Here is a 12,586-nt window from a genome sequence, read left to right on the forward strand (position 1 = left end):
TTTTACTCAGTCCTCACAGAATCTATCTGTGGTGATAAAATCGTGCTTATTTTCCCAAATTCCAGACCTATGGTAGGATTCTATTCCTGGTCCCATTGTGGTAGGTGTGACAAGGCCTGCTCAGTGAGTCCTGGGTACATCACTAAAACCTCTGAATACATGATGAATCATTTAACTGCTGATAGGAAACTCCTCTCTAAGACTCTCTTGCCTGTGTGGTCCAAAGATAAAGAGAAAAGTGTTCGGGACAATGGCTGCTCCATCCCGTGGTCCCTGAGGGACTACAGTGACATTCTCCCCTCCTCACCCATGTAAAATGACATTTTAAGTCCCCCCCAAAGTTTATAATTCCAAAATCTTTGCCACATCAAAGATTCAACAGGCAATATCAAACAATTTGGAGAAATATCTAAATGACTGACTTTTAAAAAAATGTTTCTGGCAGGAGAGGTAGGTGACTTGCAGAAGGTTGTATAGTTATTTGACTGCATAGTACATATTAACTGTTAATATATTTTCCACTTAATATATAAAGAATATGAATATATAAAGTTTTCATATACACATTTATAGTCAAGACTAGATTTCAAATGCTACTAGGGAAAAACTATGGCATAAAAAAATCCAGTATTAGGGCTTCCTAGGTGGCACAGTGGTTAAGAATCTGCCTACCATTGCAGGGGACACAGGTTCGATCCCGGCTCCAGGAAGATCCCACCAAAAAAAAAAAAAAAATCCAGTATTACAATATTGTAATTTGTAATTACATTCCATTATAATTTGGAATGTTCTTTTGTACTTACCTTTGTGTGTGTGTTTGACATTTTTGTAATTCACACTATTCTGAAAACAGAAATGAAATCACACTATGAAAATGGCTAAAATAGAGCTGAGAAGTTACATAGTTTCCCATTCTCATTCAAAGAGAGAATCTTATATTGATGTAAAATGCAGCCTAAAATAAATTACAATAATCTAGCATTTATTTCAGCTATCTCTCCTGGATTTAAAAAGTAATTAGAAGTTTCTTCTATAGAGTTACCTAAAGGATTCCAAGCTTCCCGTAAAGATAAAAGAAGATGGAGACAATAGGGCTAACAGTAATATTGTGGGTGAGCAGTTAACTCCCATAGATTTATTATGTCATGTTTCTTGGGGAGCTCAAAGCAGGGACAGTAATGGACCTGTACTCTCTGGGTCTTAGAACCAGACACAGCCTGTGGAGGAGAAAGGACTGGAATTCAATGTGTACAATACCCACAACATTCCGTATTTAGTAGTGAATTTGTCAATTAAATAGTAAAAGATTGTCAATTTAATAATGAATGTTCCAATTTATTAAATACCTCTTACTTAGAAACACATGGCACTGAATTTTAATTGAGACTATGTATTATTTGTTCACGCTGTAATCACCTCAAGATTGTCTACATAAGGTGTGTCTTGGAATGTCAGACGTGTTCACCCATGTGAACACGTGGGTCAGCTCACCGGGTAGCAGACCACATATGTGCCCCAGAGGGGGGCCACAGCCCTTCCTGCAGTAGCCCCCACGCCTTCTTCTAGTCTCTGGACAACTCCGCCGATGAGAACAACGCCCACTGTGTCTGAAGGTAACACAATAATTTTCATCAAAATGAAGTTCATCAGTTTTAAAACATTTGCTGTCTCTTTCAACACTGGAATTAGTCTTATTATTTTATCAGTTCTCTCATTCCCAGATATATTTATCCAGATGTCTGGACAGTTTTCTCCATCACCCACCCTCGCTCACTAACCAGCTTCACTTTGTCCAACTTTTGTCAGTACGCCAGGTCCTCTCTGGAGACCGCTGATTGAAGAGTTCTTCAGAACTAGAAATAAACTTTCTCTTCCCAGGAAGGAAATTGTTTTCCTGATAAGCATTTGCATTTAATGAAAAGAGTGATTTTTCCAAGGAATTTTAAATAAATAACATTTGAAACCACATTTAGTCTGAAATTTCTCACTCTATCATCTTTTAATCTGAGTGAGTCATGACAGAAAAAAATATAGTTCCTCCGTCAGCATGTGCAGACAATTCCTTCAGAATGAGCATGACCTAGATTCCAGTTGGTAAAGTAACTAATTCATTGGAGAAGAAAATCAAATATACAATTGTTAAACTACTCTGTGTCTTTGTCAAACAGTCTTTGTAACATAACTAGGTCTGAATGAGACCTCTCAAAACGTTTGAATATTTAAGATTATAATCCATCAGAAACCCACTAGATATAAAATACAGATCCCAAATTACTCCCTTTTAAAAGGCACAATAACCACATATGGAATGCCAAGTTCATTTAGTGCTAATGTGCAGAAACTCTAAACATCAGCTGCTGATATAATCCCATATTTATGTAATATTGTAACAACTGAAAGTAATGATAGAATCATTTAAAATAAAGGTCTAGCAGGAAAGTTTACACAGGTGCAAAAAAGCATTTGTATTACATATAATATATTTTGATTATATTTAATTTCAAACAAATATTCTCTTTGGGGCTATATGAAATGCTGGAAAGGTTTTGTTACCCACTATACTGAAAGTGTTTTAAGTCCTTTGAGAGCGTGGAACGTTTCTTATTTCTATGTGCACCATCATACTAGCACAGTGCCTGCCTCACAGAACAAGGCAAACCACCCGCCCTGGTGTCAGGCAGTGTGTTCAGGTGTTTCTCAGGCCTCACTCCTCATGCTCCAAAACAGAAACTTTCGCGTGGATTCTGGAAACCTGTTTAAGTTCTCCAGGTGTGTCTCCTGCACAGTGAAGCCTGATAACCACTAACATAAAAAGTTGCTCAGTAAATGTCTGGTGACTTTGGAACACCGATTTGTAGAAATGCAGAAGAACTACATTCAAAGTTGCCACTGGAAAAATGTTACCTGGACACGCAGCCCTCAAAGAGACTGATGACACTAAATTGCCACACTTTTCACTATTTTCATTGGTTAGTACCAAAAATTCAAATCACACCTGCCCCACCTTTCAAGCCCTGTCACTGGGCCCTCAGGAATTGCCTTTGTATAATCAGAAAATTCCTCTGAGTACTTGCTCTCTTCTCCTGGCTTCCCCCTCTCCATCTTGGCCTTCACTGGTCTGGACGTACCCATTGCTCTGCGACCCTCTCAAGTGACGGCTCACACTGAGTACCTCAGGGTGCAGAGGGCGTGCTGATACAATAGACTGAATGTTTATATCCCCTCCAACCCCCACCAAATGCATATGTTGAAGCCCAATGCCATTGTATGTGGAGGCAGAGCTTTTGGGAGGTAATTAGGTCATGAGGACAAAGCCCTCATGAATGGAATGAGTGCTTTATGAATAGAGACAGGAGAGAGCGTGCATCCTCTCTCTCTGCCGTGTGAAGGTAAAGCAAGCAGGTGGCCATCTGCAAGCCAGGAGGATGGTTCTCACCAGGAACCTAACTGGCCAGTACCTTGATCTCGGACTTCTCGGGCTTCAGAGCTGTGAGGAAAAATTTGTGTTCTTTAAGCCACCTAGTCTGACGAAGACAGGTGGTGTCTGGCTGGTTCTCCACTGTCACTTCCAGGACAGTTAGGAAGCTGATGCTGTGAGCCAGGCTGGAGATGATGGCAAATTCAGACTAAAACTTGTAGCACTGGGAGCACTAAGAAATGCTTCGCCTGGAGACATCAGTACTCTTCAACACTAAGTTATCGGTGCTAAGCTCTCTCCTCAGGCAAGCTCATCTGGGTCGGTAACTTCAACTACCACCTACACAAGGATAACTCACATATACATGTATGTATCTTTGAAATTCAGACCCTTATAACCAATGGACTATTTGGCGTCTCCACTCAATTTTCTCAAAATCAACACTTCCAAGTTTTTTCTCCCCCAGAGTTTAACACGGCCCCCACGTGAACACCAACCTGGTCCTCTTCCGGTGTTTCCTATCTCAGAAATGGCGCCACCACCCGTGCTTATATGAATGTCGTGGATGCCTCCATTCCTTTATCATCTCATATACATCTACCAGCAAATCTGTTTATCCTGCCTCCTAAATATTGGGTCAACAAACACGTCTGCATCTCTAGCTCCATTCCTCTGGCCCAAGCCACCCTTTTCCCTTACTAGCTGGGCTCCCGGCAGATCACTTTTATTCCTCCTCTAAGTCTCTTTTCCACAGTGCAACAGGAGCGATCCTAGCAAATGCCAACGGTTTCTCACTGTTTTTATGATGAAAACCAACATTTTGGACGTGGTCATGAGAAGGTCCTACGAAATTCTCCAGTCATATTTTCTATCAGTACTATCCTTAGAGCCAGGAGAGGGACTTCTGCTGGGCTCCTCACTTTGGATTTTCCCTACTACACACACACACACACACACACACACACAACACATGTACACATGTGTACACATACAAAACACATTAAGAAACACACAGGCGCTTCTGTCCCCAGAATAGGCACTTTACCCTAACACAGCACACCTCATTTCCCTAATCGTCTACTCCCTGATCGGCACTCAAAGGCTGTAAGGGAACATTTCTCCACATCTCTTCCACTATGGCCTCAAAACAGAAGGCACTGGCCTCCAAATGCCATGAAGGTTTATAGATGTTTATACCACTGCTAACAGCAGGAAGACACTGCTGCTTCAGAATGCAGCGAGGATTTAAGCATCAACAACTCTTAGACTGGAGCTTAGTAAATCAATTAATTTGTCAAATCCTTCTTCTCTGATAGCATGAATGTAATAATACATTCTTGTATAACTTTACGATATTTGAATGTTCCACAAACATTTTCTCCTGATATATGAGGGCTGGGACTGTGAGGGTTTCTTGTCCAACCTGGTGTTCAGCATGGCCATATAATGAATAATGAATATTTCTTGATTAAATAAATAAATACATTTAGAATCAAACAGAAGTTGTGGAGTCTCTTGGGCAATTCATTTCACCTCTCTGAAATGTAGTTTCTCACCTAAAATGAGGATAAACACACCTACCTCACAGGGTTGCTTATGACTGTAACAGCATAATGCCATGAAGAGCACGCAAACCCTGCAATTATAATTTATAATAATTCAGTAAATTACAAAAGATGATGTCAATCTTTACCATGATCATGATTTCCCAGATTCTACCATACTGATTAATGCCGTGCTTATTTTTCCAAGTTTTCAGGACTAATTGCCTGGAAACTAAATCACAGTGTGCAATTATACTGGAAAACTAAATCCAATGCCTTTTTCTCTTGTTGCCAGTTGTTTTCAAAAGATGAGAACTATAATGAAGCAGTACGGCTGAATTTTAACTACAGAGGAGACATTTTATTAAATGACTCTACTGTGCTGACGTAAAAATAGATCCTGCACCATCCTGCTGCCCTTGACCCTTCATCTGTAACTTAACACTCTTTCATTTTCTTCTATTTATCTGCAGATGGCATTTGAATAGCATATCAGAAAATCACATCTGAAATTGTATTCTATATTAGACAGCATTTATTATTAATTGCCCTTACTTTATCATACAGATCTTCTAACATGATTCTAATAATATTTGTGTGAATACAAATGTCCTTCCAACACTCCGGCTCTTGGTAGCTTGACCTTCTTCTCCCCCAATGACTTCATCCCTCAACCACTCACTCTCATGGTCGTAGCATTGAATTTGATATTAGCAATGTTTGCAGACCCACCAAATCTCAATTTCCAGCCATTCCACGCCTTTCTCCTCAAACTTCCAACATCTTGTTGCCTCTCTTCACACCCATTGATGACCGTGCTTCCTTCGCCACTCCCAAAATAGAAGCACTCCTCTAGTCTCTTTTTCAGTACAGCAGCCAGATTGATCCTGATAGAATGTAAATCAAATCATGCCATTCCCCTGATGAGAAACCACCCTTTCTATCATGCTCAGCATAGAAGCCAAGCCCTACAATGGCCTCAGAGCAGAGTGAAAAACAGGCACTACTGATAACTATATCAGGACAAGAGGCATAAACTGGGAATCTTCTATGCGAACTGGGAAGTATATTTCCCTTCCATGAACTCTCTGACCCTATTCCCTACTGGTTTCACCTTGCTCACTCTGCTGTAGGGCATGGTGCTCCTTACTGTTCCTCAAACACACTAGATACGCTTCAGTCTAGGGCTTTTTCATCACTATCGTCTTCACCTTAAACATTTTCCAAGATAGCCTCTGTGTTTACGCCCTCTCCTCCTTCAAGTCTTCACCTTCGTCAGTGAGGAGAGACTTTCCCTTGACACACGATCTAAAACTATCACATACCCACCTCCATCCTTTCTCCTGCTTTAGTTTTCTCTTTAGCCATTATCCCCATCTGCTATACTATATATTTTCTTTGTTTTGTTGTTGTCTGTGTTCTCCCACACATACACACAAGTACGTAAGCTCTCTTTGGGCAGGAATTTAGGACAGGGGCTTTTTGTTGTCATTGTTCCAAAACTGGAAGTATAGAAGAGACCCTCAAAAAACATTTACCTTTAAGTCTGACTTAGAGTGACTAAAGTTCTTTTTCAGTTCAGGTAGCCTCATTCATCTCATGTGGTCCATCTGCACAAGAAATGAGACTTTCAGTATCTTAAATATAGACTGGATGGGTAAAAAGAAAAACCGTGCAAAACATTAAGAGAATAATTATACTCATGAATGCAGCAAGGGGAGGTAAGAAAAGAAGAGGTTTGTGGGCTGGAGTAGGAGAAAGACCTTGAGAGAAGGAACTGGCCCATAAGCTTGACCTTGAAGAAAATGGAACTGGAAGTTGAGAAGAAGAAAAGGAGCTTTCTGAGCAGGACGGAAGAAGTTGGCAAAGCAGGGAGACAGACATGAAAATGATGTCTTAGTTTCGATTTTTCCACAAGCAGACCCTGAGGGGGAGGTAGTTTGAGTGTGATTCCTGGAAGCACATGTGAGAAAGGAGAGAAAGTGACAGAAGCCAAGGAAGTGTATGATAATGAGTGAGTAGCTGCCGAGGGCAACTGTAGCTTAATACTCCTGGAGAACTCTCAGACACTGTACTAGTTTCCTATTGCTGCTATAACAAATTTACCACAAACCTAGTGACTTAAAATGAATTTATTATCTTATAATTCTGGAGGTTAGAGGTACAAAAAATGGGTTGTGTAGAGTTAAAACCAAGGTGGCAACAGAGTTGTATCCCTTCTAGAGGCTGTATGAGAAATCCTTGACCTTACCAGGTTTTAGGGGCTGCCCATAGTCCTTGGCTTAGGGCCCCCTTCAGGCAAGGGCATCATTCTACTTCCATTATCACATCTCTTTCTCTGACTCTCCTGCCTCCCTCTTTTCCCTGATAAGAACCCTTATAATTACACTGAGACCACCTACATAATTCAGGATAACCTCCCCATTCTAAAATTCCTAATTTAATCACATCAGCAAAGTCTCTTTTACCATGTAAGGTAGCATATTCATAGGTTCTAGGGATTAGGATGTGGATGTCTTTGGCGAGGAGGTGGGACATGGGGTGAGGGGTCGAGTTGGGGGGTGCATTGTTCTGCCTATACAGATACCATGTGGAAAAACTTCAGAATCATTCACTCTGCCACCAAGGATGGGGAACCTGGGGCACATTGCACTGATTTCTAGACCTGACCATTGCTTAAAGTTTGCGTTGGGTTGTACCTGCCTGCAGCTGAGCAAGTCCTCAGATGCAGGAGGAAGTCATCAAGCAGAGACAAAGGTGCTGGAGATAGGATGCTGCCAGTGGGGCAGAAATTGTTCTGATGACAGGGCATCACTGTATCTGGTAGCCATGGTACAAACAGAGGATAATTAGGAGTATGTAGGGGGAAACCACAGGATATAGTACTTGAACAGATAAGACTGGCACCGATTATGCAGTGGCCCAAAGGCCAAGTCACTGACTTTAGGAAAACATGAATTTTTAAGAGGAAAGATGAAAGAAATATTTTAGGGATATCTATCTTACAGGAAAAATACTGGGAGCCCAATGGAATCTAAAAAAAAAAAAATGGTACTGATGAACCCAGTGACAGGGCAAGAAATAAAGATGCAGATGTAGAGAATGGACTTGAGGACACAGGGTTGGCGGGGGGTGGGGGGGCAATGGGGAAGCTGGGACAAAGTGAGAGAGTAGCTTTGACATATCTACACCACCAAATGTAAAATAGATAGCTCATGGGAAGTTCCTGCATAACATAAGGAGACAAACTTGATGATGGCTGATGACTTAGAGGGCCTGGATAGGGAGGGTGGGAGGGAGTTGTGGGAGGGTGGGGATATGTGTATAAATACAGCCGATTCATTCTGGTGTACCTCAAAAATTGGCAGAGTAGTGTAAAGCAATTATATTCCAATAAAGAGCTTAAAAAAAAGAATACTGGGAGGCCAGTCCCCTGATAATCCAGAGGTAAGATGATGGAATGCCACAACTAAAGTTTAGACCTGTGAACTGAGAGAAAGCAATGCGGGCAGAAGGAAAATTAAGGCCTAAGTACTAAAAATAGGAATCAAGGGAAGGAAAGAAAAATCAAAGACATCGTACGATTTCTACTTTAATAGGCTGAGATGATAGTGATTATAAGGAGTTGAGAATGAAAATTCATTTGAAAGAATAGATAGGTTCAATTTCAGTCTCATAAAATTTTAGATAAGATGATGGTGGTATATATCTAAGTTGAGCTGTCAAGTCATAAACATTCCTCTAAATTATTCCTGATCTACACATTTCCAATTAAATTGGAAATCTTATTCAAAACAATTAAGATCATTACCATTTCATTTTGCATGTAATAGAGCAAATACTTTGACATTTCTAATCCATTCATTTCCATTAGTATACTGCCAAGCTCATCCATATCGCTTTTATATAGCATACTTGATATGAAAGTAGACTTTCTTGGAACCAGAGTTTTATAGTAGAAATTATATAATAAGTGACAGTATTATGAAGACATTTCCAACTACAGACAAAGGAGAAAGGCAGAATTGTACATTGAAAATGCCACTGGTTTCAGAGTCCATGCATCTGGTTCCGAGTTCTGTCTTGCCCTTACACTACCTAACTGCATGTGCAAACTTGGGAGAGTCCCCTAAAGCCTCTGTGTCTGTTTCATTATTGATACTGAGGGAGTTGGAGTAGATTCTAACATTCCTCCTACCTACAGAAGCCTCAGCTCTCAGCAAACAGCTAAGTTTATAAGCAACATAGTCAAAATTCTAATCACTCCAATATAATACACATTTTCTCTGAGTATATTACTGAAGTGAGTGCTTTTTAAAGCCAAAGTGAAAAAATATGAGTGGTAAGCATTATGTTGTGAAGGCATAAATCAATTCACATGTTGCGAACTGGACGTACCATAACACAACCTACATTAGGATTATTAATAATATCTTACACTCGGTAGCATTTTACAGAGTTCTTTTAAATCTTCTTCTCTTAATCTTAAAAACGACCTCACAAGATGCTGCATAACACAGGGAGATCAACTCGATGATGGGTGATGACTTAGAGGGCTGGGATAGGGAGGGTGGGAAGAAGTCGCGGGAGGGAGGGGGTATGGGGATATATGTATAAATACAGCTGATTCACTTTATTGTAGAGCAAAAACTGGCACAACAGTGTAAAGCAATTATATTCCTATAAAGAACTAAAAAAAAAGAACAAACTTCACAAGTCTTAATATTTGTTTCACTTTATAATTGAGGAAACTGAGATTCAGCTGGGCAACTGCCCAAGGTTAAACAACTAGTTAGTGATACAGCCTGGATTCAAACTCACCTCTAGCACCAAGTCCAACAGTTTTTTATAACACTAAGATATTTCTCAGTATGCCAGGCATGGAATGCCTAAATGTAATTTGAGGTGTCAGAATAAATTTGGATTTATTTAAATAGAATTTGACAATTACATAAGCATTATCTTTTGTAATGATTACTTCCTCTGTTGTAGAGTATATAATATTGTAAGTGTTTATATTGTGTACTTACCTACCTGGGGAGAGAGAGTCTCAGGGGTGGAGAATATGTCTATTAACTATACCACGTGACCTGCACAAAGTAAGTTCTGAAATGGTTTGATGCATGAATGAATGTAGTGACTTTAACTGGCATATCCATAGAGTATTTCATTACTGTTTAATATTTGTAATTACTGACTACTGTTTTTATTGTGTGAAAGATGTTAAAAGCTGCCGTACATTTTCACAAGGCACTTATTTCAACTGTCAAACAAAAAGAAAAAAAGCTGTAAGCCAGGGAACAGACAAATTCACAATAACAGGTGAAGTCTTTAAAAAATACTCTCAGTAATTTATTGAACAATGAGGCATTTAAAAAGGCAAAGACAGAAAAGATCTGTATCTACCACTTTTATATAATGACATGTTCATACCTTCAACAACTGGAGAATACACATTCTTTGCAAGTGTACATGGAATATTCACCAAGATAGAATGTGCTGGGCTACAAAATAATTCCTAATAAACTTTAAAGGATCGAAATTTTACAGAGCATGTTTTCTGATCACAACAGAATTTAACTAGAAATTGCTGGAAATAGGAATAAATAGAATTATATTCCTATAAACCAAACCATAGAATATTTTTATATGTGCATGACTTTTTGCCCACCACATAATAGGTGTTCAGTATGTATTTATAAAGGATGAATGAATAAAGCCATTTTCTTAGGATTATAAAAGCTCTTTGTAAGTTAGGGGGGAAAAAACTGTGAAACAGTGAAGGTTTTATTAAAAATTAGAAATCCAGTCTTTATAATTCAGACCACATTTTTCAGTCCTCTGATAATCTTATCATAATATACACCAGGCAAATATTTTTACCCTATTGGACAAAATCGAGTACAAAGATAAACAAGTCAAGTTATTCCCCAAATCACTTTACCTCTTCCCCGAGGAGATTTAATGTTAGGTCACAAGGCTAAACAGGCAGTGGATTTCTACTTCAACCTCAACGCAACAAACTAGCTCTTAACTCTCCGACTCTCACAGGCTGTGCAGCTTTTCTTTTGTGTTAAATATGTAACATCTCAAAAAGGTTTAAGGATGCCCTTTAGAATAATCTAACATTACATATTCTCTGTTTCCTTTATGATGATTCCTTCATTCTTACTCCTTGATGCAGCATGTAACTAAGTCCCTGAGAAACCCAGTTCACAATCACACCATCAAACCCTTGGGCCAGGGTACATGTTTGTCTTCATGGGGGTTTGGAAATCATTAAGGAATATCTCAAAATTTGAATAACAAAAACATCATTTTCATTACCATTTTGAGGACTATTTCACAAACCCTAGGGCAAGTTAATTAAAGTCAGCTTACTTATATCTTGAAAGAATGGTCATTGCAGAAAAACAAAAATATTATTTCTTGAGAAAAGCATTGTTCCAATATCTTAAAGCTACTGAGAATTTTGTAAATAATCTGCTTGCCTGTTTCTGTCATAATTAAGGCAGTTCTTATTGTAAAGAACATCTGAGAGTTTAACAAGCAACCAAACAATGAAAACTCTGGTTAAGGAAGGAAAGACTGTGAAAGATGCTGGCAAGGTCTATTGATTGCTTCCTACAGCCAGTAGCACAATGGATAACGCATCTGACTATGACTGCCTCCCATGTGCCAGGCACTGCATTCAGTATGACTATGCAGAGAAGAAAGACCTGTTCCCTAGTCTCATATTCTCTCTCAAAGTATTTTGTGAACAGGCACAAAACTTGGAACACTGGAATAAACCTAACGCAGCTTGAAGACAGACGTGGCTCAGTAACTTGGTTAAGGTATCTAATATGAGCTAATTATGCCTAAGCTGAGTTGTGAAGACTCGGTAAGGACAACCTAGGTAAAGAAAGTAGGAAGAGGTATTTCTGGAAAAGGCAATGGCAAAAGTGAGGGCAAAGACGTAGAGAAAGACATGGAGGTTTGGGAAACCGCAAAGAGTTTGATAAGCTTGAGGCAAAAGTTGACCAGGAGAATGTGATGAAAAATGAGACTGAACAGTTTATCAGGGACCTGATTATAAGCTGCCCAGGACACCATGGCAAGATAGCAAGGAGTTTGGATTATATCCAAGCAACTATGGAAAACCATCTGGGAGATTTTAACTGAGTGGTGACCTGATTGTATTTATAAAAGAATGCTTATTCTGATGGGTAATATTAAGTGAATTAGGAATAGCCATCCCATCAATGTGGATATTTTGAAGGCCTGACCTGAGTTGATGACTGAGGAGAATAATATGGGAGTACGCCATTTTCCCTTCTGTCCACATTTCCCACCAAAACCCATAAAATTAAAACACCACACACACACAGAAAGAAAATATTGGAGTGCGACTTCCAATTGGTGACTCTGAAGAAAAAGAACTGAGCTTTAGGGACAAACCCATACATCAGAGAGATCATTGCCCTCCTCCCAACTGAGTCCATACAGTAAGCAAACCATATCAGAGCCCTGGTCTGCCTTCTTCCAATTATTTTGTTTAATTATTGACATCGTGTATAAGTGTAAGGTGTACACTGTGTTGATTTGATACGCTTATTCATTGCAATATGATTACCATCTAAAT

The 12,586-nt window shown here is 39.4% G+C and overlaps 1 long non-coding RNA gene across 1 annotated transcript; it reads right to left on the reverse strand.

The window, feature by feature from the left end:
* Positions 1 to 1,495: 1,495 nt before the first annotated feature.
* On the reverse strand, positions 1,496 to 5,768 carry LOC130835525 (uncharacterized). Its single transcript, XR_009048973.1, has 3 exons — positions 5,695 to 5,768; positions 5,000 to 5,054; positions 1,496 to 1,607 (listed from the first exon to the last, which is right to left on the reverse strand). It is a non-coding gene; the product is annotated as an uncharacterized LOC130835525 (long non-coding RNA).
* Positions 5,769 to 12,586: the final 6,818 nt, after the last annotated feature.

The sequence above is a fragment of the Hippopotamus amphibius genome, chromosome 14, assembly GCF_030028045.1.
Source record: "Hippopotamus amphibius kiboko isolate mHipAmp2 chromosome 14, mHipAmp2.hap2, whole genome shotgun sequence".
In the NCBI taxonomy this organism is placed as follows: Eukaryota; Metazoa; Chordata; class Mammalia; order Artiodactyla; family Hippopotamidae; genus Hippopotamus; species Hippopotamus amphibius.